Consider the following 22,530-nt stretch of genomic DNA (forward strand, 5'->3'; position numbering starts at 1 on the left):
TGGGCGGCGCCTAGCGCCGCGTGGGCGGGCAGGGGCGATGCCCAAGGGACCGCGGGCCCCGGGCCCTGAAGCCTCCGGGGCCACGTCCCTGTGAGCGACGGGCCGGATCTTGGGCGGGGCGCCAAGCGCGGAAGGGTTCGCTGGGTCACGCCCGCCCTCGGCTGGGAGGGGGTGGCCAAACCCTCCGCCTCCGCCACCGCCCGGTACCCGAGACCTCCGTTCCCCCTGCCTGGGCGGGCGACGTGGTCCTGCCGGGGCGGGCTGACCGCCAGGCTGGCGGTGAGGCGCAAGCGCCAGCGAAAGTGGGCCTCAAGAGGCAGCCCGCCGTCCCCGCCCCCGTCTACGGCCATACCACCCTGAACGCGCCCGATCTCGTCTGATCTCGGAAGCTAAGCAGGGTCGGGCCTGGTTAGTACTTGGATGGGAGACCGCCTGGGAATACCGGGTGCTGTAGGCTTTTTGCCTCCCGCTCCGCCTTCTCCTTTAACTCGCCCGCGGGCGGTGGCCGCCGGCTCCGCCCGCGCCGGGGCCCCGCTGCAGGCCCCGCCTCCTCAGGCCCCTCCCACCACGGCGCGCGCGCCGGAGGGGGCGATCCCCGCCGGCCCGGCCAGAAGGCGGCCCTGGAAGGCAGCCGCACCCCAGACGCCCCCGGGGTGCCTGGCCCGGACCCAGGCTCCGCCGCGGGCCCGGTTGCCGTCCCTTCGGCCAGCGAGCCCGTCGACCTGCACCTGGCCGCCCCCACCGGCGCCCCCCCCGGGGCCGCCACCTGTGTGCCGGTGGGTGTGTCCCTCCACAGCTCCCTCCGGCAAAAGCCCCGCCCCCCGCCGTGTCGCCGCCGCTGCCGGGTGCGGGAGCGGGATCGAGGGCAGGGGCCGCTTCCCCGGGCCTGCCGGCCGCCAGGGGCGGGCTCCTGAGCTCGGCGGGTGGTGTGCGGGCAAGGGTGGCCTCGCCGGGGCTGAGGGGCCGTGGCGACACGATGGTGGCTCCCAGTGGCTTCGTGCCAGCTGCTGTCGGGCAGGAGGGCCGGCCCGGGCTGCGGCTGGGCGGCGCCTAGCGCCGCGTGGGCGGGCAGGGGCGATGCCCAAGGGACCGCGGGCCCCGGGCCCTGAAGCCTCCGGGGCCACGTCCCTGTGAGCGACGGGCCGGATCTTGGGCGGGGCGCCTAGCGCCGAAGGGTTCGCTGGGTCACGCCCGCCCTCGGCTGGGAGGGGGTGGCCAAACCCTCCGCCTCCGCCACCGCCCGGTACCCGAGACCTCCGTTCCCCCTGCCTGGGCGGGCGACGGGGTCCTGCCGGGGCGGGCTGACCGCCAGGCTGGCGGTGAGGCGCAAGCGCCAGCGAAAGTGGGCCTCAAGAGGCAGCCCGCCGTCCCCGCCCCCGTCTACGGCCATACCACCCTGAACGCGCCCGATCTCGTCTGATCTCGGAAGCTAAGCAGGGTCGGGCCTGGTTAGTACTTGGATGGGAGACCGCCTGGGAATACCGGGTGCTGTAGGATTTTTGCCTCCCGCTCCGCCTTCTCCTTTAAATCGCCCGCGGGCGGTGGACGCCGGCTCCGCCCGCGCCGGGGCCCCGCTGCAGGCCCCGCCTCCTCAGGCCCCTCCCACCACGGCGCGCGCGCCGGAGGGGGCGCTCCCCGCCAGCCCGGCCCGCCAGGCGGCCAGAAGGCGGCCCTGGAAGGCAGCCGCACCCCAGACGCCCCCGGGGTGCCTGGCCCGGACCCAGGCTCCGCCGCGGGCCCGGTTGCCGTCCCTTCGGCCAGCGAGCCCGTCGACCTGCACCTGGCCGCCCCCACCGGCGCCCCGCCCCGGGGCCGCCACCTGTGTGCCGGTGGGTGTGTCCCTCCACAGCTCCCTCCGGCAAAAGCCCCGCCCCCCGCCGTGTCGCCGCCGCTGCCGGGTGCGGGAGCGGGATCGAGGGCAGGGGCCGCTTCCCCGGGCCTGCCGGCCGCCAGGGGCGGGCTCCTGAGCTCGGCGGGTGGTGTGCGGGCAAGGGTGGCCTCGCCGGGGCTGAGGGGCCATGGCGACACGATGGTGGCTCCCAGTGGCTTCGGGCCAGCTGCTGTCGGGCAGGAGGGCCGGCCCGGGCTGCGGCTGGGCGGCGCCTAGCGCCGCGTGGGCGGGCAGGGGCGATGCCCAAGGCACCGCGGGCCCCGGGCCCTGAAGCCTCCGGGGCCACGTCCCTGTGAGCGACGGGCCGGATCTTGGGCGGGGCGCCAAGCGCCGAAGGGTTCGCTGGGTCACGCCCGCCCTCGGCTGGGAGGGGGTGGCCAAACCCTCCGCCTCCGCCACCGCCCGGTACCCGAGACATCCGTTCCCCCTGCCTGGGCGGGCGACGGGGTCCTGCTGGGGCGGGCTGACCGCCAGGCTGGCGGTGAGGCGCAAGCGCCAGCGAAAGTGGGCCTCAAGAGGCAGGCCGCCGTCCCCGCCCCCGTCTACGGCCATACTACCCTGAACGCGCCCGATCTCGTCTGATCTCGGAAGCTAAGCAGGGTCGGGCCTGGTTAGTACTTGGATGGGAGACCGCCTGGGAATACCGGGTGTTGTAGGCTTTTTGCCTCCCGCTCCGCCTTCTCCTTTAACTCGCCCGCGGGCGGTGGCCGCCGGCTCCGCCCGCGCCGGGGCCCCGCTGCAGGCCCCGCCTCCTCAGGCCCCTCCCACCACGGCGCGCGCGCCGGAGGGTGCGCTCCCCGCCGGCCCGGCCCGCCTGGCGGCCAGAAGGCGGCCCTGGAAGGCAGCCGCACCCCAGACGCCCCCGGGGTGCCTGGCCCGGACCCAGGCTCCGCCGCGGGCCCGGTTGCCGTCCCTTCGGCCAGCGAGCCCGTCGACCTGCACCTGGCCGCCCCCACCGGCGCCCCGCCACGGGGCCGCCACCTGTGTGCCGGTGGGTGTGTCCCTCCACAGCTCCCTCCGGCAAAAGCCCCGCCCCCCGCCGTGTCGCCGCCGCTGCCGGGTGCGGGAGCGGGATCGAGGGCAGGGGCCGCTTCCCCGGGCCTGCCGGCCGCCAGGGGCGGGCTCCTGATCTCGGCGGGTGGTGTGCGGGCAAGGGTGGCCTCGCCGGGGCTGAGGGGCCGTGGCGACACGATGGTGGCTCCCAGTGGCTTCGGGCCAGCTGCTGTCGGGCAGGAGGGCCGGCCCGGGCTGCGGCTGGGCGGCGCCTAGCGCCGCGTGGGCGGGCAGGTGCGATGCCCAAGGGACCGCGGGCTCCGGGCCCTGAAGCCTCCGGGGCCACGTCCATGTGAGCGACGGGCCGGATCTTGGGCGGGGCGCCAAGCGCGGAAGGGTTCGCTGGGTCACGCCCGCCCTCGGCTGGGAGGGGGTGGCCAAACCCTCCGCCTCCGCCACCGCCCGGTACCCGAGACCTCCGTTCCCCCTGCCTGGGCGGGCGACGTGGTCCTGCCGGGGCGGGCTGACCGCCAGGCTGGCGGTGAGGCGCAAGCGCCAGCGAAAGTGGGCCTCAAGAGGCAGCCCGCCGTCCCCGCCCCCGTCTACGGCCATACCACCCTGAACGCGCCCGATCTCGTCTGATCTCGGAAGCTAAGCAGGGTCGGGCCTGGTTAGTACTTGGATGGGAGACCGCCTGGGAATACCGGGTGCTGTAGGCTTTTTGCCTCCCGCTCCGCCTTCTCCTTTAACTCGCCCGCGGGCGGTGGCCGCCGGCTCCGCCCGCGCCGGGGCCCCGCTGCAGGCCCCGCCTCCTCAGGCCCCTCCCACCACGGCGCGCGCGCCGGAGGGGGCGCTCCCCGCCGGCCCGGCCAGAAGGCGGCCCTGGAAGGCAGCCGCACCCCAGACGCCCCGGGGTGCCTGGCCCGGACCCAGGCTCCGCCGCGGGCCCGGTTGCCTTCCCTTCGGCCAGCGAGCCCCTCGACCTGCACCTGGCCGCCCCCACCGGCGCCCCGCCCCGGGGCCGCCACCTGTGTGCCGGTGGGTGTGTCCCTCCACAGCTCCCTCCGGCAAAAGCCCCGCCCCCCGCCGTGTCACCGCCGCGGCCGGGTGCGGGAGCGGGATCGAGGGCAGGGGCCGCTTCCCCTGGCCTGCCGGCCGCCAGGGGCGGGCTACTGAGCCCGGCGGGTGGTGTGCGGGCAAGGGTGGCCTCGCCGGGGCTGAGGGGCCGTGGCGACACGATGGTGGCTCCCAGTGGCTTCGGGCCAGCTGCTGTCGGGCAGGAGGGCCGGACCGGGCTGCGGCTGGGCGGCTCCTAGCGCCGCGTCGGCGGGCAGGGGCGATGCCCAAGGGACCGCGGGCCCCGGGCCCTGAAGCCTCCGGGGCCACGTCCCTGTGAGCGACGGGCCGGATCTTGGGCGGGGCGCCAAGCGCCGAAGGGTTCGCTGGGTCACGCCCGCCCTCGTCTGGGAGGGTGTGGCCAAGCCCTCCGCCTCCGCCACCGCCCGGTACCCGAGACCTCCGTTCCCCCTGCCTGGGCGGGCGACGGGTTCCTGCCGGGGCGGGCTGACCGCCAGGCTGGCGGTGAGGCGCAAGCGACAGCGAAAGTGGGCCTCAGGAGGCAGCCCGCCGTCCCCGCCCCCGTCTACGGCCATACCACCCTGAACGCGCCCGATCTCGTCTGATCTCGGAAGCTAAGCAGGGTCGGGCCTGGTTAGTACTTGGATGGGAGACCGCCTGGGAATACCGGGTGCTGTAGGCTTTTTGCCTCCTGCTCCGCCTTCTCCTTTAACTCGCCCGCGGGCGGTGGCCGCCGGCTCCGCCCGCGCCGGGGCCCCGCTGCAGGCCCCGCCTCCTCAGGCCCCTCCCACCACGGCGCGCGCGCCGTAGGGGGCGCTCCCCGCCGGCCCGGCCCGCCAGGCGGCCAGAAGGCGGCCCTGGAAGGCAGCCGCACCCCAGACGCCCCCGGGGTGCCTGGCCCGGACCCAGGCTCCGCCGCGGGCCCGGTTGCCGTCCCTTCGGCCAGCGAGCCCGTCGACCTGCACCTGGCCGCCCCCACCGGCGCCCCGCCCCGGGGCCGCCACCTGTGTGCCGGTGGGTGTGTCCCTCCACAGCTCCCTCCGGCAAAAGCCCCGCCCCCCGCCGTGTCGCCGCCGCGGCCGGGTGCGGGAGCGGGATCGAGGGCAGGGGCCGCTTCCCCGGGCCTGCCGGCCGCCAGGGGCGGGCTCCTGAGCTCGGCGGGTGGTGTGCGGGCAAGGGTGGCCTCGCCGGGGCTGAGGGGCCGTGGCGACACGATGGTGGCTCCCAGTGGCTTCGGGCCAGCTGCTGTCGGGCAGGAGGGCCGGCCCGGGCTGCGGCTGGGCGGCGCCTAGCGCCGCGTGGGCGGGCAGGGGCGATGCCCAAGGGACCGCGGGCCCCGGGCCCTGAAGCCTCCGGGGCCACGTCCCTGTGAGCGACGGGCCGGATCTTGGGCGGGGCGCCAAGCGCGGAAGGGTTCGCTGGGTCACGCCCGCCCTCGGCTGGGAGGGGGTGGCCAAACCCTCCGCCTCCGCCACCGCCCGGTACCCGAGACCTCCGTTCCCCCTGCCTGGGCGGGCGACGTGGTCCTGCCGGGGCGGGCTGACCGCCAGGCTGGCGGTGAGGCGCAAGCGCCAGCGAAAGTGGGCCTCAAGAGGCAGCCCGCCGTCCCCGCCCCCGTCTACGGCCATACCACCCTGAACGCGCCCGATCTCGTCTGATCTCGGAAGCTAAGCAGGGTCGGGCCTGGTTAGTACTTGGATGGGAGACCGCCTGGGAATACCGGGTGCTGTAGGCTTTTTGCCTCCCGCTCCGCCTTCTCCTTTAACTCGCCCGCGGGCGGTGGCCGCCGGCTCCGCCCGCGCCGGGGCCCCGCTGCAGGCCCCGCCTCCTCAGGCCCCTCCCACCACGGCGCGCGCGCCGGAGGGGGCGATCCCCGCCGGCCCGGCCAGAAGGCGGCCCTGGAAGGCAGCCGCACCCCAGACGCCCCCGGGGTGCCTGGCCCGGACCCAGGCTCCGCCGCGGGCCCGGTTGCCGTCCCTTCGGCCAGCGAGCCCGTCGACCTGCACCTGGCCGCCCCCACCGGCGCCCCCCCCGGGGCCGCCACCTGTGTGCCGGTGGGTGTGTCCCTCCACAGCTCCCTCCGGCAAAAGCCCCGCCCCCCGCCGTGTCGCCGCCGCTGCCGGGTGCGGGAGCGGGATCGAGGGCAGGGGCCGCTTCCCCGGGCCTGCCGGCCGCCAGGGGCGGGCTCCTGAGCTCGGCGGGTGGTGTGCGGGCAAGGGTGGCCTCGCCGGGGCTGAGGGGCCGTGGCGACACGATGGTGGCTCCCAGTGGCTTCGTGCCAGCTGCTGTCGGGCAGGAGGGCCGGCCCGGGCTGCGGCTGGGCGGCGCCTAGCGCCGCGTGGGCGGGCAGGGGCGATGCCCAAGGGACCGCGGGCCCCGGGCCCTGAAGCCTCCGGGGCCACGTCCCTGTGAGCGACGGGCCGGATCTTGGGCGGGGCGCCTAGCGCCGAAGGGTTCGCTGGGTCACGCCCGCCCTCGGCTGGGAGGGGGTGGCCAAACCCTCCGCCTCCGCCACCGCCCGGTACCCGAGACCTCCGTTCCCCCTGCCTGGGCGGGCGACGGGGTCCTGCCGGGGCGGGCTGACCGCCAGGCTGGCGGTGAGGCGCAAGCGCCAGCGAAAGTGGGCCTCAAGAGGCAGCCCGCCGTCCCCGCCCCCGTCTACGGCCATACCACCCTGAACGCGCCCGATCTCGTCTGATCTCGGAAGCTAAGCAGGGTCGGGCCTGGTTAGTACTTGGATGGGAGACCGCCTGGGAATACCGGGTGCTGTAGGATTTTTGCCTCCCGCTCCGCCTTCTCCTTTAAATCGCCCGCGGGCGGTGGACGCCGGCTCCGCCCGCGCCGGGGCCCCGCTGCAGGCCCCGCCTCCTCAGGCCCCTCCCACCACGGCGCGCGCGCCGGAGGGGGCGCTCCCCGCCAGCCCGGCCCGCCAGGCGGCCAGAAGGCGGCCCTGGAAGGCAGCCGCACCCCAGACGCCCCCGGGGTGCCTGGCCCGGACCCAGGCTCCGCCGCGGGCCCGGTTGCCGTCCCTTCGGCCAGCGAGCCCGTCGACCTGCACCTGGCCGCCCCCACCGGCGCCCCGCCCCGGGGCCGCCACCTGTGTGCCGGTGGGTGTGTCCCTCCACAGCTCCCTCCGGCAAAAGCCCCGCCCCCCGCCGTGTCGCCGCCGCTGCCGGGTGCGGGAGCGGGATCGAGGGCAGGGGCCGCTTCCCCGGGCCTGCCGGCCGCCAGGGTCGGGCTCCTGAGCTCGGCGGGTGGTGTGCGGGCAAGGGTGGCCTCGCCGGGGCTGAGGGGCCATGGCGACACGATGGTGGCTCCCAGTGGCTTCGGGCCAGCTGCTGTCGGGCAGGAGGGCCGGCCCGGGCTGCGGCTGGGCGGCGCCTAGCGCCGCGTGGGCGGGCAGGGGCGATGCCCAAGGCACCGCGGGCCCCGGGCCCTGAAGCCTCCGGGGCCACGTCCCTGTGAGCGACGGGCCGGATCTTGGGCGGGGCGCCAAGCGCCGAAGGGTTCGCTGGGTCACGCCCGCCCTCGGCTGGGAGGGGGTGGCCAAACCCTCCGCCTCCGCCACCGCCCGGTACCCGAGACATCCGTTCCCCCTGCCTGGGCGGGCGACGGAGTCCTGCTGGGGCGGGCTGACCGCCAGGCTGGCGGTGAGGCGCAAGCGCCAGCGAAAGTGGGCCTCAAGAGGCAGGCCGCCGTCCCCGCCCCCGTCTACGGCCATACTACCCTGAACGCGCCCGATCTCGTCTGATCTCGGAAGCTAAGCAGGGTCGGGCCTGGTTAGTACTTGGATGGGAGACCGCCTGGGAATACCGGGTGTTGTAGGCTTTTTGCCTCCCGCTCCGCCTTCTCCTTTAACTCGCCCGCGGGCGGTGGCCGCCGGCTCCGCCCGCGCCGGGGCCCCGCTGCAGGCCCCGCCTCCTCAGGCCCCTCCCACCACGGCGCGCGCGCCGGAGGGTGCGCTCCCCGCCGGCCCGGCCCGCCTGGCGGCCAGAAGGCGGCCCTGGAAGGCAGCCGCACCCCAGACGCCCCCGGGGTGCCTGGCCCGGACCCAGGCTCCGCCGCGGGCCCGGTTGCCGTCCCTTCGGCCAGCGAGCCCGTCGACCTGCACCTGGCCGCCCCCACCGGCGCCCCGCCACGGGGCCGCCACCTGTGTGCCGGTGGGTGTGTCCCTCCACAGCTCCCTCCGGCAAAAGCCCCGCCCCCCGCCGTGTCGCCGCCGCTGCCGGGTGCGGGAGCGGGATCGAGGGCAGGGGCCGCTTCCCCGGGCCTGCCGGCCGCCAGGGGCGGGCTCCTGATCTCGGCGGGTGGTGTGCGGGCAAGGGTGGCCTCGCCGGGGCTGAGGGGCCGTGGCGACACGATGGTGGCTCCCAGTGGCTTCGGGCCAGCTGCTGTCGGGCAGGAGGGCCGGCCCGGGCTGCGGCTGGGCGGCGCCTAGCGCCGCGTGGGCGGGCAGGTGCGATGCCCAAGGGACCGCGGGCTCCGGGCCCTGAAGCCTCCGGGGCCACGTCCATGTGAGCGACGGGCCGGATCTTGGGCGGGGCGCCAAGCGCGGAAGGGTTCGCTGGGTCACGCCCGCCCTCGGCTGGGAGGGGGTGGCCAAACCCTCCGCCTCCGCCACCGCCCGGTACCCGAGACCTCCGTTCCCCCTGCCTGGGCGGGCGACGTGGTCCTGCCGGGGCGGGCTGACCGCCAGGCTGGCGGTGAGGCGCAAGCGCCAGCGAAAGTGGGCCTCAAGAGGCAGCCCGCCGTCCCCGCCCCCGTCTACGGCCATACCACCCTGAACGCGCCCGATCTCGTCTGATCTCGGAAGCTAAGCAGGGTCGGGCCTGGTTAGTACTTGGATGGGAGACCGCCTGGGAATACCGGGTGCTGTAGGCTTTTTGCCTCCCGCTCCGCCTTCTCCTTTAACTCGCCCGCGGGCGGTGGCCGCCGGCTCCGCCCGCGCCGGGGCCCCGCTGCAGGCCCCGCCTCCTCAGGCCCCTCCCACCACGGCGCGCGCGCCGGAGGGGGCGCTCCCCGCCGGCCCGGCCAGAAGGCGGCCCTGGAAGGCAGCCGCACCCCAGACGCCCCGGGGTGCCTGGCCCGGACCCAGGCTCCGCCGCGGGCCCGGTTGCCTTCCCTTCGGCCAGCGAGCCCCTCGACCTGCACCTGGCCGCCCCCACCGGCGCCCCGCCCCGGGGCCGCCACCTGTGTGCCGGTGGGTGTGTCCCTCCACAGCTCCCTCCGGCAAAAGCCCCGCCCCCCGCCGTGTCACCGCCGCGGCCGGGTGCGGGAGCGGGATCGAGGGCAGGGGCCGCTTCCCCTGGCCTGCCGGCCGCCAGGGGCGGGCTACTGAGCCCGGCGGGTGGTGTGCGGGCAAGGGTGGCCTCGCCGGGGCTGAGGGGCCGTGGCGACACGATGGTGGCTCCCAGTGGCTTCGGGCCAGCTGCTGTCGGGCAGGAGGGCCGGCCCGGGCTGCGGCTGGGCGGCTCCTAGCGCCGCGTCGGCGGGCAGGGGCGATGCCCAAGGGACCGCGGGCCCCGGGCCCTGAAGCCTCCGGGGCCACGTCCCTGTGAGCGACGGGCCGGATCTTGGGCGGGGCGCCAAGCGCCGAAGGGTTCGCTGGGTCACGCCCGCCCTCGTCTGGGAGGGTGTGGCCAAACCCTCCGCCTCCGCCACCGCCCGGTACCCGAGACCTCCGTTCCCCCTGCCTGGGCGGGCGACGGGTTCCTGCCGGGGCGGGCTGACCGCCAGGCTGGCGGTGAGGCGCAAGCGACAGCGAAAGTGGGCCTCAGGAGGCAGCCCGCCGTCCCCGCCCCCGTCTACGGCCATACCACCCTGAACGCGCCCGATCTCGTCTGATCTCGGAAGCTAAGCAGGGTCGGGCCTGGTTAGTACTTGGATGGGAGACCGCCTGGGAATACCGGGTGCTGTAGGCTTTTTGCCTCCTGCTCCGCCTTCTCCTTTAACTCGCCCGCGGGCGGTGGCCGCCGGCTCCGCCCGCGCCGGGGCCCCGCTGCAGGCCCCGCCTCCTCAGGCCCCTCCCACCACGGCGCGCGCGCCGGAGGGGGCGCTCCCCGCCGGCCCGGCCCGCCAGGCGGCCAGAAGGCGGCCCTGGAAGGCAGCCGCACCCCAGACGCCCCCGGGGTGCCTGGCCCGGACCCAGGCTCCGCCGCGGGCCCGGTTGCCGTCCCTTCGGCCAGCGAGCCCGTCGACCTGCACCTGGCCGCCCCCACCGGCGCCCCGCCCCGGGGCCGCCACCTGTGTGCCGGTGGGTGTGTCCCTCCACAGCTCCCTCCGGCAAAAGCCCCGCCCCCCGCCGTGTCGCCGCCGCGGCCGTGTGCGGGAGCGGGATCGAGGGCAGGGGCCGCTTCCCCGGGCCTGCCGGCCGCCAGGGGCGGGCTCCTGAGCTCGGCGGGTGGTGTGCGGGCAAGGGTGGCCTCGCCGGGGCTGAGGGGCCGTGGCGACACGATGGTGGCTCCCAGTGGCTTCGGGCCAGCTGCTGTCGGGCAGGAGGGCCGGCCCGGGCTGCGGCTGGGCGGCGCCTAGCGCCGCGTGGGCGGGCAGGGGCGATGCCCAAGGGACCGCGGGCCCCGGGCACTGAAGCCTCCGGGGCCACGTCCCTGTGAGCGACGGGCGGGATCTTGGCGGGGCGCCAAGCGCCGAAGAGTTCACTGGGTCACGCCCGCCCTCGGCTGGGAGGGGGTGGCCAAACCCTCCGCCTCCGCCACCGCCCGGTACCCGAGACCTCCGTTCCCCCTGCCTGGGCGGGCGACGGGGTCCTGCCAGGGCGGGCTGACCTCCAGGCTGGCGGTGAGGCGCAAGCGCCAGCGAAATTGGGCCTCAAGAGGCAGCCCGCCGTCCCCGCCCCCGTCTACGGCCATACCACCCTGGACGCGCCCGATCTCGTCTGATCTCGGAAGCTAAGCAGGGTCGGGCCTGGTTAGTACTTGGATGGGAGACCGCCTGGGAATACCGGGTGCTGTAGGCTTTTTGCCTCCCGCTCCGCCTTCTCCTTTAACTCGCCCGCGGGCGGTGGCCGCCGGCTCCGCCCGCGCCGGGGCCCCGCTGCAGGCCCCGCCTCCTCAGGCCCCTCCCACCACGGCGCGCGCGCCGGAGGGGGCGCTCCCCGCCAGCCCGGCCCGCCAGGCGGCCAGAAGGCGGCCCTGGAAGGCAGCCGCACCCCAGACGCCCCCGGGGTGCCTGGCCCGGACCCAGGCTCCGCCGCGGGCCCGATTGCCATGCCTTCCGCCAGCGAGCCCCTCGACCTGCACCTGGCCGCCCCCACCGGCGCCCCGCCCCGGGGCCGCCACCTGTGTGCCGGTGGGTGTGTCCCTCCACAGCTCCCTCCGGCAAAAGCCCCGCCCCCCGCCGTGTCGCCGCCGCGGCCGTGTGCGGGAGCGGGATCGAGGGCAGGGGCCGCTTCCCCGGGCCTGCCGGCCGCCAGGGGCGGGCTCCTGAGCTCGGCGGGTGGTGTGCGGGCAAGGGTGGCCTCGCCGGGGCTGAGGGGCCGTGGCGACACGATGGTGGCTCCCAGTGGCTTCGGGCCAGCTGCTGTCGGGCAGGAGGGCCGGCCCGGGCTGCGGCTGGGCGGCGCCTAGCGCCGCGTGGGCGGGCAGGGGCGATGCCCAAGGGACCGCGGGCCCCGGGCACTGAAGCCTCCGGGGCCACGTCCCTGTGAGCGACGGGCGGGATCTTGGCGGGGCGCCAAGCGCCGAAGAGTTCACTGGGTCACGCCCGCCCTCGGCTGGGAGGGGGTGGCCAAACCCTCCGCCTCCGCCACCGCCCGGTACCCGAGACCTCCGTTCCCCCTGCCTGGGCGGGCGACGGGGTCCTGCCAGGGCGGGCTGACCTCCAGGCTGGCGGTGAGGCGCAAGCGCCAGCGAAAGTGGGCCTCAAGAGGCAGCCCGCCGTATCCCGCCCCCGTCTACGGCCATACCACCCTGGACGCGCCCGATCTCGTCTGATCTCGGAAGCTAAGCAGGGTCGGGCCTGGTTAGTACTTGGATGGGAGACCGCCTGGGAATACCGGGTGCTGTAGGCTTTTTGCCTCCCGCTCCGCCTTCTCCTTTAACTCGCCCGCGGGCGGTGGCCGCCGGCTCCGCCCGCGCCGGGGCCCCGCTGCAGGCCCCGCCTCCTCAGGCCCCTCCCACCACGGCGCGCGCGCCGGAGGGGGCGCTCCCCGCCGGCCCGGCCAGAAGGCGGCCCTGGAAGGCAGCCGCACCCCAGACGCCCCGGGGTGCCTGGCCCGGACCCAGGCTCCGCCGCGGGCCCGGTTGCCGTCCCTTTGGCCAGCGAGCCCCTCGACCTGCACCTGGCCGCCCCCACCGGCGCCCCGCCCCGGGGCCGCCACCTGTGTGCCGGTGGGTGTGTCCCTCCACAGCTCCCTCCGGCAAAAGCCCCGCCCCCCGCCGTGTCACCGCCGCGGCCGGGTGCGGGAGCGGGATCGAGGGCAGGGGCCGCTTCCCCTGGCCTGCCGGCCGCCAGGGGCGGGCTACTGAGCCCGGCGTGTGGTGTGCGGGCAAGGGTGGCCTCGCCGGGGCTGAGGGGCCGTGGCGACACGATGGTGGCTCCCAGTGGCTTCGGGCCAGCTGCTGTCGGGCAGGAGGGCCGGCCCGGGCTGCGGCTGGGCGGCTCCTAGCGCCGCGTCGGCGGGCAGGGGCGATGCCCAAGGGACCGCGGGCCCCGGGCCCTGAAGCCTCCGCGGCCACGTCCCTGTGAGCGACGGGCCGGATCTTGGGCGGGGCGCCAAGCGCCGAAGGGTTCGCTGGGTCACGCCCGCCCTCGGCTGGGAGGGGGTGGCCAAACCCTCCGCCTCCGCCACCGCCCGGTACCCGAGACCTCCGTTCCCCCTGCCTGGGCGGGCGACGGGTTCCTGCCAGGGCGGGCTGACCGCCAGGCTGGCGGTGAGGCGCAAGGGACAGCGAAAGTGGGCCTCAGGAGGCAGCCCGCCGTCCCCGCCCCCGTCTACGGCCATACCACCCTGAACGCGCCCGATCTCGTCTGATCTCGGAAGCTAAGCAGGGTCGGGCCTGGTTAGTACTTGGATGGGAGACCGCCTGGGAATACCGGGTGCTGTAGGCTTTTTGCCTCCTGCTCCGCCTTCTCCTTTAACTCGCCCGCGGGCGGTGGCCGCCGGCTCCGCCCGCGCCGGGGCCCCGCTGCAGGCCCCGCCTCCTCAGGCCCCTCCCACCACGGCGCGCGCGCCGGAGGGGGCGCTCCCCGCCGGCCCGGCCCGCCAGGCGGCCAGAAGGCGGCCCTGGAAGGCAGCCGCACCCCAGACGCCCCCGGGGTGCCTGGCCCGGACCCAGGCTCCGCCGCGGGCCCGGTTGCCGTCCCTTCGGCCAGCGAGCCCCTCGACCTGCACCTGGCCGCCCCCACCGGCGCCCCGCCCCGGGGCCGCCACCTGTGTGCCGGTGGGTGTGTCCCTCCACAGCTCCCTCCGGCAAAAGCCCCGCCCCCCGCCGTGTCGCCGCCGCGGCCGGGTGCTGGAGCGGGATCGAGGGCAGGGGCCGCTTCCCCGGGCCTGCCGGCCGCCAGGGGCGGGCTCCTGAGCTCGGCGGGTGGTGTGCGGGCAAGGGTGGCCTCGCCGGGGCTGAGGGGCCGTGGCGACACGATGGTGGCTCCCAGTGGCTTCGGGCCAGCTGCTGTCGGGCAGGAGGGCCGGCCCGGGCTGCGGCTGGGCGGCGCCTAGCGCCGCGTGGGCGGGCAGGGTCGATGCCCAAGGGACCGCGGGCCCCGGGCCCTGAAGCCTCCGGGGCCACGTCCCTGTGAGCGACGGGCCGGATCTTGGGCGGGGCGCCAAGCGCGGAAGGGTTCGCTGGGTCACGCCCGCCCTCGGCTGGGAGGGGGTGGCCAAACCCTCCGCCTCCGCCACCGCCCGGTACCCGAGACCTCCGTTCCCCCTGCCTGGGCGGGCGACGTGGTCCTGCCGGGGCGGGCTGACCGCCAGGCTGGCGGTGAGGCGCAAGCGCCAGCGAAAGTGGGCCTCAAGAGGCAGCCCGCCGTCCCCGCCCCCGTCTACGGCCATACCACCCTGAACGCGCCCGATCTCGTCTGATCTCGGAAGCTAAGCAGGGTCGGGCCTGGTTAGTACTTGGATGGGAGACCGCCTGGGAATACCGGGTGCTGTAGGCTTTTTGCCTCCCGCTCCGCCTTCTCCTTTAACTCGCCCGCGGGCGGTGGCCGCCGGCTCCGCCCGCGCCGGGGCCCCGCTGCAGGCCCCGCCTCCTCAGGCCCCTCCCACCACGGCGCGCGCGCCGGAGGGGGCGATCCCCGCCGGCCCGGCCAGAAGGCGGCCCTGGAAGGCAGCCGCACCCCAGACGCCCCCGGGGTGCCTGGCCCGGACCCAGGCTCCGCCGCGGGCCCGGTTGCCGTCCCTTCGGCCAGCGAGCCCCTCGACCTGCACATGGCCGCCCCCACCGGCGCCCCGCCCCGGGGCCGCCACCTGTGTGCCGGTGGGTGTGTCCCTCCACAGCTCCCTCCGGCAAAAGCCCCGCCCCCCGCCGTGTCGCCGCCGCGGCCGGGTGCGGGAGCGGGATCGAGGGCAGGGGCCGCTTCCCCGGGCCTGCCAGCCGCCAGGGGCGGGCTCCTGAGCTCGGCGGGTGGTGTGCGGGCAAGGGTGGCCTCGCCGGGGCTGAGGGGCCGTGGCGACACGATGGTGGCTCCCAGTGGCTTCGGGCCAGCTGCTGTCGGGCAGGAGGGCCGGCCCGGGCTGCTGCCGGGCGGCGCCTAGCGCCGCGTGGGCGGACAGGGGCGATGCCCAAGGGACCGCGGGCCCCGGGCCCTGAAGCCTCCGGGGCCACGTCCCTGTGAGCGACGGGCCGGATCTTGGGCGGGGCGCCAAGCGCCGAAGGGTTCGCTGGGTCACGCCCGCCCTCGGCTGGGAGGGGGTGGCCAAACCCTCCGCCTCCGCCACCGCCCGGTACCCGAGACCTCCGTTCCCCCTGCCTGGGCGGGCGACGGGTTCCTGCCGGGGCGGGCTGACCGCCAGGCTGGCGGTGAGGCGCAAGCGACAGCGAAAGTGGGCCTCAGGAGGCAGCCCGCCGTCCCCGCCCCCGTCTACGGCCATACCACCCTGAACGCGCCCGATCTCGTCTGATCTCGGAAGCTAAGCAGGGTCGGGCCTGGTTAGTACTTGGATGGGAGACCACCTGGGAATACCGGGTGCTGTAGGCTTTTTGCCTCCTGCTCCGCCTTCTCCTTTAACTCGCCCGCGGGCGGTGGCCGCCGGCTCCGCCCGCGCCGGGGCCCCGCTGCAGGCCCCGCCTCCTCAGGCCCCTCCCACCACGGCGCGCGCGCCGTAGGGGGCGCTCCCCGCCGGCCCGGCCCGCCAGGCGGCCAGAAGGCGGCCCTGGAAGGCAGCCGCACCCCAGACGCCCCCGGGGTGCCTGGCCCGGACCCAGGCTCCGCCGCGGGCCCGGTTGCCGTCCCTTCGGCCAGCGAGCCCGTCGACCTGCACCTGGCCGCCCCCACCGGCGCCCCGCCCCGGGGCCGCCACCTGTGTGCCGGTGGGTGTGTCCCTCCACAGCTCCCTCCGGCAAAAGCCCCGCCCCCCGCCGTGTCGCCGCCGCGGCCGGGTGCGGGAGCGGGATCGAGGGCAGGGGCCGCTTCCCCGGGCCTGCCGGCCGCCAGGGGCGGGCTCCTGAGCTCGGCGGGTGGTGTGCGGGCAAGGGTGGCCTCGCCGGGGCTGAGGGGCCGTGGCGACACGATGGTGGCTCCCAGTGGCTTCGGGCCAGCTGCTGTCGGGCAGGAGGGCCGGCCCGGGCTGCGGCTGGGCGGCGCCTAGCGCCGCGTGGGCGGGCAGGGGCGATGCCCAAGGGACCGCGGGCCCCGGGCCCTGAAGCCTCCGGGGCCACGTCCCTGTGAGCGACGGGCCGGATCTTGGGCGGGGCGCCAAGCGCGGAAGGGTTCGCTGGGTCACGCCCGCCCTCGGCTGGGAGGGGGTGGCCAAACCCTCCGCCTCCGCCACCGCCCGGTACCCGAGACCTCCGTTCCCCCTGCCTGGGCGGGCGACGTGGTCCTGCCGGGGCGGGCTGACCGCCAGGCTGGCGGTGAGGCGCAAGCGCCAGCGAAAGTGGGCCTCAAGAGGCAGCCCGCCGTCCCCGCCCCCGTCTACGGCCATACCACCCTGAACGCGCCCGATCTCGTCTGATCTCGGAAGCTAAGCAGGGTCGGGCCTGGTTAGTACTTGGATGGGAGACCGCCTGGGAATACCGGGTGCTGTAGGCTTTTTGCCTCCCGCTCCGCCTTCTCCTTTAACTCGCCCGCGGGCGGTGGCCGCCGGCTCCGCCCGCGCCGGGGCCCCGCTGCAGGCCCCGCCTCCTCAGGCCCCTCCCACCACGGCGCGCGCGCCGGAGGGGGCGATCCCCGCCGGCCCGGCCAGAAGGCGGCCCTGGAAGGCAGCCGCACCCCAGACGCCCCCGGGGTGCCTGGCCCGGACCCAGGCTCCGCCGCGGGCCCGGTTGCCGTGCCTTCCGCCAGCGAGCCCCTCGACCTGCACCTGGCCGCCACCACCGGCGCCCCGCCCCGGGGCCGCCACCTGTGTGCCGGTGGGTGTGTCCCTCCACAGCTCCCTCCGGCAAAAGCCCCGCCCCCCGCCGTGTCGCCGCCGCGGCCGTGTGCGGGAGCGGGATCGAGGGCAGGGGCCGCTTCCCCGGGCCTGCCGGCCGCCAGGGGCGGGCTCCTGAGCTCGGCGGGTGGTGTGCGGGCAAGGGTGGCCTCGCCGGGGCTGAGGGGCCGTGGCGACACGATGGTGGCTCCCAGTGGCTTCGGGCCAGCTGCTGTCGGGCAGGAGGGCCGGCCCGGGCTGCGGCTGGGCGGCGCCTAGCGCCGCGTGGGCGGGCAGGGGCGATGCCCAAGGGACCGCGGGCCCCGGGCACTGAAGCCTCCGGGGCCACGTCCCTGTGAGCGACGGGCGGGATCTTGGCGGGGCGCCAAGCGCCGAAGGGTTCGCTGGGTCACGCCCGCCCTCGGCTGGGAGGGGGTGGCCAAACCCTCCGCCTCCGCCACCGCCCGGTACCCGAGACCTCCGTTCCCCCTGCCTGGGCGGGCGACGGGGTCCTGCCAGGGCGGGCTGACCTCCAGTCTGGCGGTGAGGCGCAAGCGCCAGCGAAAGTGGGCCTCAAGAGGCAGCCCGCCGTCCCCGCCCCCGTCTACGGCCATACCACCCTGGACGCGCCCGATCTCGTCTGATCTCGGAAGCTAAGCAGGGTCGGGCCTGGTTAGTACTTGGATGGGAGACCGCCTGGGAATACCGGGTGCTGTAGGCTTTTTGCCTCCCGCTCCGCCTTCTCCTTTAACTCGCCCGCGGGCGGTGGCCGCCGGCTCCGCCCGCGCCGGGGCCCCGCTGCAGGCCCCGCCTCCTCAGGCCCCTCCCACCACGGCGCGCGCGCCGGAGGGGGCGCTCCCCGCCGGCCCGGCCAGAAGGCGGCCCTGGAAGGCAGCCGCACCCCAGACGCCCCGGGGTGCCTGGCCCGGACCCAGGCTCCGCCGCGGGCCCGGTTGCCGTCCCTTCGGCCAGCGAGCCCCTCGACCTGCACCTGGCCGCCCCCACCGGCGCCCCGCCCCGGGGCCGCCACCTGTGTGCCGGTGGGTGTGTCCCTCCACAGCTCCCTCCGGCAAAAGCCCCGCCCCCCGCCGTGTCACCGCCGCGGCCGGGTGCGGGAGCGGGATCGAGGGCAGGGGCCGCTTCCCCTGGCCTGCCGGCCGCCAGGGGCGGGCTACTGAGCCCGGCGGGTGGTGTGCGGGCAAGGGTGGCCTCGCCGGGGCTGAGGGGCCGTGGCGACACGATGGTGGCTCCCAGTGGCTTCGGGCCAGCTGCTGTCGGGCAGGAGGGCCGGCCCGGGCTGCGGCTGGGCGGCTCCTAGCGCCGCGTCGGCGGGCAGGGGCGATGCCCAAGGGACCGCGGGCCCCGGGCCCTGAAGCCTCCGCGGCCACGTCCCTGTGAGCGACGGGCCGGATCTTGGGCGGGGCGCCAAGCGCCGAAGGGTTCGCTGGGTCACGCCCGCCCTCGGCTGGGAGGGGGTGGCCAAACCCTCCGCCTCCGCCACCGCCCGGTACCCGAGACCTCCGTTCCCCCTGCCTGGGCGGGCGACGGGTTCCTGCCGGGGCGGGCTGACCGCCAGGCTGGCGGTGAGGCGCAAGCGACAGCGAAAGTGGGCCTCAGGAGGCAGCCCGCCGTCCCCGCCCCCGTCTACGGCCATACCACCCTGAACGCGCCCGATCTCGTCTGATCTCGGAAGCTAAGCAGGGTCGGGCCTGGTTAGTACTTGGATGGGAGACCGCCTGGGAATACCGGGTGCTGTAGGCTTTTTGCCTCCTGCTCCGCCTTCTCCTTTAACTCGCCCGCGGGCGGTGGCCGCCGGCTCCGCCCGCGCCGGGGCCCCGCTGCAGGCCCCGCCTCCTCAGGCCCCTCCCACCACGGCGCGCGCGCCGGAGGGGGCGCTCCCCGCCGGCCCGGCCCGCCAGGCGGCCAGAAGGCGGCCCTGGAAGGCAGCCGCACCCCAGACGCCCCCGGGGTGCCTGGCCCGGACCCAGGCTCTGCCGCGGGCCCGGTTGCCGTCCCTTCGGCCAGCGAGCCCCTCGACCTGCACCTGGCCGCCCCCACCGGCGCCCCGCCCCGGGGCCGCCACCTGTGTGCCGGTGGGTGTGTCCCTCCACAGCTCCCTCCGGCAAAAGCCCCGCCCCCCGCCGTGTCGCCGCCGCGGCCGGGTGCGGGAGCGGGATCGAGGGCAGGGGCCGCTTCCCCGGGCCTGCCGGCCGCCAGGGGCGGGCTCCTGAGCTCGGCGGGTGGTGTGCGGGCAAGGGTGGCCTCGCCGGGGCTGAGGGGCCGTGGCGACACGATGGTGGCTCCCAGTGGCTTCGGGCCAGCTGCTGTCGGGCAGGAGGGCCGGCCCGGGCTGCGGCTGGGCGGCGCCTAGCGCCGCGTGGGCGGGCAGGGGCGATGCCCAAGGGACCGCGGGCCCCGGGCCCTGAAGCCTCCGGGGCCACGTCCCTGTGAGCGACGGGCCGGATCTTGGGCGGGGCGCCAAGCGCCGAAGGGTTCGCTGGGTCACGCCCGCCCTCGGCTGGGAGGGGGTGGCCAAACCCTCCGCCTCCGCCACCACCCGGTACCCGAGACCTCCGTTCCCCCTGCCTGGGCGGGCGACGGGGTCCTGCCGGGGCGGGCTGACCGCCAGGCTGGCGGTGAGGCGCAAGCGCCAGCGAAAGTGGGCCTCAAGAGGCAGCCCGCCGTCCCCGCCCCCGTCTACGGCCATACCACCCTGAACGCGCCCGATCTCGTCTGATCTCGGAAGCTAAGCAGGGTCGGGCCTGGTTAGTACTTGGATGGGAGACCGCCTGTGAATACCGGGTGCTGTAGGCTTTTTGCCTCCCGCTCCGCCTTCTCCTTGAACTCGCCCGCGGGCGCTGGCCGCCGGCTCCGCCCGCGCCGGGGCTCCGCTGCAGGCCCCGCCTCCTCAGGGCCCTCGCACCACGGCGCGCGCGCCGGAGGGGGCGCTCCCCGCCGGCCCGGCCCGCCAGGCGGCCAGAAGGCGGCCCTGGAAGGCAGCCGCACCCCAGACGCCCCCGGGGTGCCTGGCCCGGACCCAGGCTCCGCCGCGGGCCCGGTTGCCGTCCCTTCGGCCAGCGAGCCCCTCGACCTGCACCTGGCCGCCCCCACCGGCGCCCCGCCCCGGGGCCGCCACCTGTGTGCCGGTGGGTGTGTCCCTCCACAGCTCCCTCCGGCAAAAGCCCCGCCCCCCGCCGTGTCGCCGCCGCGGCCGGGTGCGGGAGCGGGATCCAGGGCAGGGGCCGCTTCCCCGGGCCTGCCGGCCGCCAGGGGCGGGCTCCTGAGCTCGGCGGGTGGTGTGCGGGCAAGGGTGGCCTCGCCGGGGCTGACGGGCCGTGGCGACACGATGGTGGCTCCCAGTGGCTTCGGGCCAGCTGCTGTCGGGCAGGAGGGCCGGCCCGGGCTGCGGCCGGGCGGCGCCTAGGGCCGCGTGGGCGGGCAGGGGCGATGCCCAAGGGACCGCGGGCCCCGGGCCCTGAAGCCTCCGGGGCCACGTCCCTGTGAGCGACGGGCGGGATCTTGGCGGGGCGCCAAGCGCCGAAGGGTTCGCTGGGTCACGCCCGCCCTCGGCTGGGAGGGGGTGGCCAAACCCTCCGCCTCCGCCACCGCCCGGTACCCGAGACCTCCGTTCCCCCTGCCTGGGCGGGCGACGGGGTCCTGCCGGGGCGGGCTGACCGCCAGGCTGGCGGTGAGGCGCAAGCGCCAGCGAAAGTGGGCCTCAAGAGGCAGCCCGCCGTCCCCGCCCCCGTCTACGGCCATACCACCCTGAACGCGCCCGATCTCGTCTGATCTCGGAAGCTAAGCAGGGTCGGGCCTGGTTAGTACTTGGATGGGAGACCGCCTGGGAATACCGGGTGCTGTAGGCTTTTTGCCTCCCGTTCCGCCTTCTCCTTTAACTCGCCCGCGGGCGGTGGCCGCGGGCTCCGCCCGCGCCGGGGCCCCGCTGCAAGCCCCGCCTCCTCAGGCCCCTCCCACCACGGCGCGCGCGCCGGAGGGGGCGCTCCCCGCCGGCCCGGCCCGCCAGGCGGCCAGAAGGCGGCCCTGGAAGGCAGCCGCACCCCAGACGCCCCCGGGGTGCCTGGCCCGGACCCAGGCTCCGCCGCGGGCCCGGTTGCCGTCCCTTCGGCCAGCGAGCCCGTCGACCTGCACCTGGCCGCCCCCACCGGCGCCCCGCCCCGGGGCCGCCACCTGTGTGCCGGTGGGTGTGTCCCTCCACAGCTCCCTCCGGCAAAAGCCCCGCCCCCCGCCGTGTCGCCGCCGCTGCCGGGTGCGGGAGCGGGATCGAGGGCAGGGGCCGCTTCCCCGGGCCTGCCGGCCGCCAGGGGCGGGCTACTGAGCCCGGCGGGTGGTGTGCGGGCAAGGGTGGGCTCGCCGGGGCTGAGGGGCCGTGGCGACACGATGGTGGCTCCCAGTGGCTTCGGGCCAGCTGCTGTCGGGCAGGAGGGCCGGCCCGGGCTGCGGCTGGGCGGCTCCTAGCGCCGCGTCGGCGGGCAGGGGCGATGCCCAAGGGACCGCGGGCCCCGGGCCCTGAAGCCTCCGCGGCCACGTCCCTGTGAGCGACGGGCCGGATCTTGGGCGGGGCGCCAAGCGCCGAAGGGTTCGCTGGGTCACGCCCGCCCTCGGCTGGGAGGGGGTGGCCAAACCCTCCGCCTCCGCCACCGCCCGGTACCCGAGACCTCCGTTCCCCCTGCCTGGGCGGGCGACGGGTTCCTGCCGGGGCGGGCTGACCGCCAGGCTGGCGGTGAGGCGCAAGCGACAGCGAAAGTGGGCCTCAGGAGGCAGCCCGCCGTCCCCGCCCCCGTCTACGGCCATACCACCCTGAACGCGCCCGATCTCGTCTGATCTCGGAAGCTAAGCAGGGTCGGGCCTGGTTAGTACTTGGATGGGAGACCGCCTGGGAATACCGGGTGCTGTAGGCTTTTTGCCTCCTGCTCCGCCTTCTCCTTTAACTCGCCCGCGGGCGGTGGCCGCCGGCTCCGCCCGCGCCGGGGCCCCGCTGCAGGCCCCGCCTCCTCAGGCCCCTCCCACCACGGCGCGCGCGCCGGAGGGGGCGCTCCCCGCCGGCCCGGCCCGCCAGGCGGCCAGAAGGCGGCCCTGGAAGGCAGCCGCACCCCAGACGCCCCCGGGGTGCCTGGCCCGGACCCAGGCTCTGCCGCGGGCCCGGTTGCCGTCCCTTCGGCCAGCGAGCCCCTCGACCTGCACCTGGCCGCCCCCACCGGCGCCCCGCCCCGGGGCCGCCACCTGTGTGCCGGTGGGTGTGTCCCTCCACAGCTCCCTCCGGCAAAAGCCCCGCCCCCCGCCGTGTCGCCGCCGCGGCCGGGTGCGGGAGCGGGATCGAGGGCAGGGGCCGCTTCCCCGGGCCTGCCGGCCGCCAGGGGCGGGCTCCTGAGCTCGGCGGGTGGTGTGCGGGCAAGGGTGGCCTCGCCGGGGCTGAGGGGCCGTGGCGACACGATGGTGGCTCCCAGTGGCTTCGGTCCAGCTGCTGTCGGGCAGGAGGGCCGGCCCGGGCTGCGGCTGGGCGGCGCCTAGCGCCGCGTGGGCGGGCAGGGGCGATGCCCAAGGGACCGCGGGCCCCGGGCCCTGAAGCCTCCGGGGCCACGTCCCTGTGAGCGACGGGCCGGATCTTGGGCGGGGCGCCAAGCGCCGAAGGGTTCGCTGGGTCACGCCCGCCCTCGGCTGGGAGGGGGTGGCCAAACCCTCCGCCTCCGCCACCACCCGGTACCCGAGACCTCCGTTCCCCCTGCCTGGGCGGGCGACGGGGTCCTGCCGGGGCGGGCTGACCGCCAGGCTGGCGGTGAGGCGCAAGCGCCAGCGAAAGTGGGCCTCAAGAGGCAGCCCGCCGTCCCCGCCCCCGTCTACGGCCATACCACCCTGAACGCGCCCGATCTCGTCTGATCTCGGAAGCTAAGCAGGGTCGGGCCTGGTTAGTACTTGGATGGGAGACCGCCTGTGAATACCGGGTGCTGTAGGCTTTTTGCCTCCCGCTCCGCCTTCTCCTTGAACTCGCCCGCGGGCGCTGGCCGCCGGCTCCGCCCGC

General features: G+C 76.8%; 22 non-coding genes across 22 annotated transcripts; all 22 read left to right on the plus strand.

The window, feature by feature from the left end:
• Window positions 1-338: 338 nt before the first annotated feature.
• LOC149745885 (5S ribosomal RNA) lies at window positions 339-457 on the plus strand. The gene has a single exon (XR_016389161.1). It is a non-coding gene; the product is annotated as a 5S ribosomal RNA (ribosomal RNA).
• A 921-nt stretch (window positions 458-1,378) lies between these two features.
• On the plus strand, window positions 1,379-1,497 carry LOC149745886 (5S ribosomal RNA). The gene has a single exon (XR_016389950.1). It is a non-coding gene; the product is annotated as a 5S ribosomal RNA (ribosomal RNA).
• A 934-nt stretch (window positions 1,498-2,431) lies between these two features.
• LOC149745887 (5S ribosomal RNA) lies at window positions 2,432-2,550 on the plus strand. Its single transcript, XR_016390165.1, has one exon. It is a non-coding gene; the product is annotated as a 5S ribosomal RNA (ribosomal RNA).
• A 934-nt stretch (window positions 2,551-3,484) lies between these two features.
• Window positions 3,485-3,603, plus strand: LOC149745888 (5S ribosomal RNA). The gene has a single exon (XR_016389162.1). It is a non-coding gene; the product is annotated as a 5S ribosomal RNA (ribosomal RNA).
• A 921-nt stretch (window positions 3,604-4,524) lies between these two features.
• Window positions 4,525-4,643, plus strand: LOC149745889 (5S ribosomal RNA). Its single transcript, XR_016389164.1, has one exon. It is a non-coding gene; the product is annotated as a 5S ribosomal RNA (ribosomal RNA).
• A 934-nt stretch (window positions 4,644-5,577) lies between these two features.
• Window positions 5,578-5,696, plus strand: LOC149745890 (5S ribosomal RNA). The gene has a single exon (XR_016389165.1). It is a non-coding gene; the product is annotated as a 5S ribosomal RNA (ribosomal RNA).
• Window positions 5,697-6,617: 921 nt separating this feature from the next.
• On the plus strand, window positions 6,618-6,736 carry LOC149745891 (5S ribosomal RNA). Its single transcript, XR_016389951.1, has one exon. It is a non-coding gene; the product is annotated as a 5S ribosomal RNA (ribosomal RNA).
• A 934-nt stretch (window positions 6,737-7,670) lies between these two features.
• Window positions 7,671-7,789, plus strand: LOC149745892 (5S ribosomal RNA). The gene has a single exon (XR_016390166.1). It is a non-coding gene; the product is annotated as a 5S ribosomal RNA (ribosomal RNA).
• A 934-nt stretch (window positions 7,790-8,723) lies between these two features.
• LOC149745893 (5S ribosomal RNA) lies at window positions 8,724-8,842 on the plus strand. The gene has a single exon (XR_016389166.1). It is a non-coding gene; the product is annotated as a 5S ribosomal RNA (ribosomal RNA).
• Window positions 8,843-9,763: 921 nt separating this feature from the next.
• Window positions 9,764-9,882, plus strand: LOC149745894 (5S ribosomal RNA). The gene has a single exon (XR_016389167.1). It is a non-coding gene; the product is annotated as a 5S ribosomal RNA (ribosomal RNA).
• A 933-nt stretch (window positions 9,883-10,815) lies between these two features.
• LOC149745895 (5S ribosomal RNA) lies at window positions 10,816-10,934 on the plus strand. The gene has a single exon (XR_016390304.1). It is a non-coding gene; the product is annotated as a 5S ribosomal RNA (ribosomal RNA).
• A 934-nt stretch (window positions 10,935-11,868) lies between these two features.
• Window positions 11,869-11,987, plus strand: LOC149745896 (5S ribosomal RNA). Its single transcript, XR_016390315.1, has one exon. It is a non-coding gene; the product is annotated as a 5S ribosomal RNA (ribosomal RNA).
• Window positions 11,988-12,908: 921 nt separating this feature from the next.
• On the plus strand, window positions 12,909-13,027 carry LOC149745897 (5S ribosomal RNA). Its single transcript, XR_016389168.1, has one exon. It is a non-coding gene; the product is annotated as a 5S ribosomal RNA (ribosomal RNA).
• A 934-nt stretch (window positions 13,028-13,961) lies between these two features.
• LOC149745898 (5S ribosomal RNA) lies at window positions 13,962-14,080 on the plus strand. The gene has a single exon (XR_016389169.1). It is a non-coding gene; the product is annotated as a 5S ribosomal RNA (ribosomal RNA).
• A 922-nt stretch (window positions 14,081-15,002) lies between these two features.
• On the plus strand, window positions 15,003-15,121 carry LOC149745899 (5S ribosomal RNA). The gene has a single exon (XR_016390650.1). It is a non-coding gene; the product is annotated as a 5S ribosomal RNA (ribosomal RNA).
• A 934-nt stretch (window positions 15,122-16,055) lies between these two features.
• LOC149745900 (5S ribosomal RNA) lies at window positions 16,056-16,174 on the plus strand. Its single transcript, XR_016389170.1, has one exon. It is a non-coding gene; the product is annotated as a 5S ribosomal RNA (ribosomal RNA).
• A 921-nt stretch (window positions 16,175-17,095) lies between these two features.
• On the plus strand, window positions 17,096-17,214 carry LOC149745901 (5S ribosomal RNA). The gene has a single exon (XR_016390326.1). It is a non-coding gene; the product is annotated as a 5S ribosomal RNA (ribosomal RNA).
• A 921-nt stretch (window positions 17,215-18,135) lies between these two features.
• LOC149745902 (5S ribosomal RNA) lies at window positions 18,136-18,254 on the plus strand. The gene has a single exon (XR_016389171.1). It is a non-coding gene; the product is annotated as a 5S ribosomal RNA (ribosomal RNA).
• Window positions 18,255-19,188: 934 nt separating this feature from the next.
• Window positions 19,189-19,307, plus strand: LOC149745903 (5S ribosomal RNA). Its single transcript, XR_016389711.1, has one exon. It is a non-coding gene; the product is annotated as a 5S ribosomal RNA (ribosomal RNA).
• A 933-nt stretch (window positions 19,308-20,240) lies between these two features.
• On the plus strand, window positions 20,241-20,359 carry LOC149745904 (5S ribosomal RNA). The gene has a single exon (XR_016389172.1). It is a non-coding gene; the product is annotated as a 5S ribosomal RNA (ribosomal RNA).
• A 934-nt stretch (window positions 20,360-21,293) lies between these two features.
• Window positions 21,294-21,412, plus strand: LOC149745905 (5S ribosomal RNA). Its single transcript, XR_016389173.1, has one exon. It is a non-coding gene; the product is annotated as a 5S ribosomal RNA (ribosomal RNA).
• Window positions 21,413-22,346: 934 nt separating this feature from the next.
• On the plus strand, window positions 22,347-22,465 carry LOC149745906 (5S ribosomal RNA). The gene has a single exon (XR_016389712.1). It is a non-coding gene; the product is annotated as a 5S ribosomal RNA (ribosomal RNA).
• Window positions 22,466-22,530: the final 65 nt, after the last annotated feature.

Source organism: Delphinapterus leucas, chromosome 19, assembly GCF_059928025.1.
Source record: "Delphinapterus leucas isolate spDelLeu-1000000601 "Yukka" chromosome 19, BTC_Dleu_Yukka2, whole genome shotgun sequence".
Taxonomy (NCBI): Eukaryota; Metazoa; Chordata; class Mammalia; order Artiodactyla; family Monodontidae; genus Delphinapterus; species Delphinapterus leucas.